The sequence below is a fragment of the Galeopterus variegatus genome, unplaced genomic scaffold (genome assembly GCF_000696425.1).
Source record: "Galeopterus variegatus unplaced genomic scaffold, G_variegatus-3.0.2 Scaffold281, whole genome shotgun sequence".
Taxonomy (NCBI): Eukaryota; Metazoa; Chordata; class Mammalia; order Dermoptera; family Cynocephalidae; genus Galeopterus; species Galeopterus variegatus.
In genome coordinates, this window is record NW_007726392.1 from 516,753 (window position 1) to 517,588 (window position 836).

The 836-nt window shown below is 39.7% G+C and overlaps 1 pseudogene; it reads right to left on the reverse strand.

Moving 5' to 3' along the window:
* Position 1: 1 nt before the first annotated feature.
* LOC103585868 lies at positions 2-182 on the reverse strand (annotated as a pseudogene).
* Positions 183-836: the final 654 nt, after the last annotated feature.

Consider the following 836-nt stretch of genomic DNA (forward strand, 5'->3'; position numbering starts at 1 on the left):
TTCCTTGAGTCCTGGTGACTAGTGTTTTTCCAATATTTCTTATATTGAACATAGCAGGTGCCTTCACATCATACCAATCTTTCTTAGAAAATGGATCAACCACTTTCTTCTTGACTCCCTTTTTGCCGCCTTTGGTAAGGCGCTTATTCTTGCCAACCGCCATGGTGCTGCTCAGAGAGCCAAAAGGCCACTTTTGTCAACTCTAATTGAAGTATAATTGATATACAAATAACTGCACATATTTAATGTGTACAATTTGGTAAGTTTAGACATATGCAAACACCCATTATATCGTCACCCCAATCAAGGTAATAGACATATCCAACAACTTCCAAATTTACTCTGTGTCCCTTTGTTTTTGTTTTTATAGTAAGAACACTTAACATAAGATCTATCCTCTTAACTAATTTTGAAGTGCACTATAACTTGTCGTTAACTATAGACACTATATTGCACTGCACATCTCTAGAATTTATTTATCTAGCTTAACCACAACTTTATGCCTGTTGAGCAACAGAAGAAAGTATGCATTATTAAATGAAGCTTACAGCAATTATTTTCTAATGAAAGTTTATCATCAGCAAACATAAATAAAAAGTAGGCAAAAAAATAAAAGTAAAGAACTATACAGAATTATAATGAGTAAAGTACTATTAAAAACAACTATTTTCGGGCCGGCCCGGTGGCGCACTGCTACAGTGCACTGCTTGGGAAGCGCAGCAGGCGCTCCCGCCGAGGGTTCGGATCCCACATACAGCCCAGCCGCTCACTGGCTGAGCGAGGTGCGGGAGCAACACTGAGGGTTGCGATCCCGTAGCCAGTCCCAGTCTGGTACG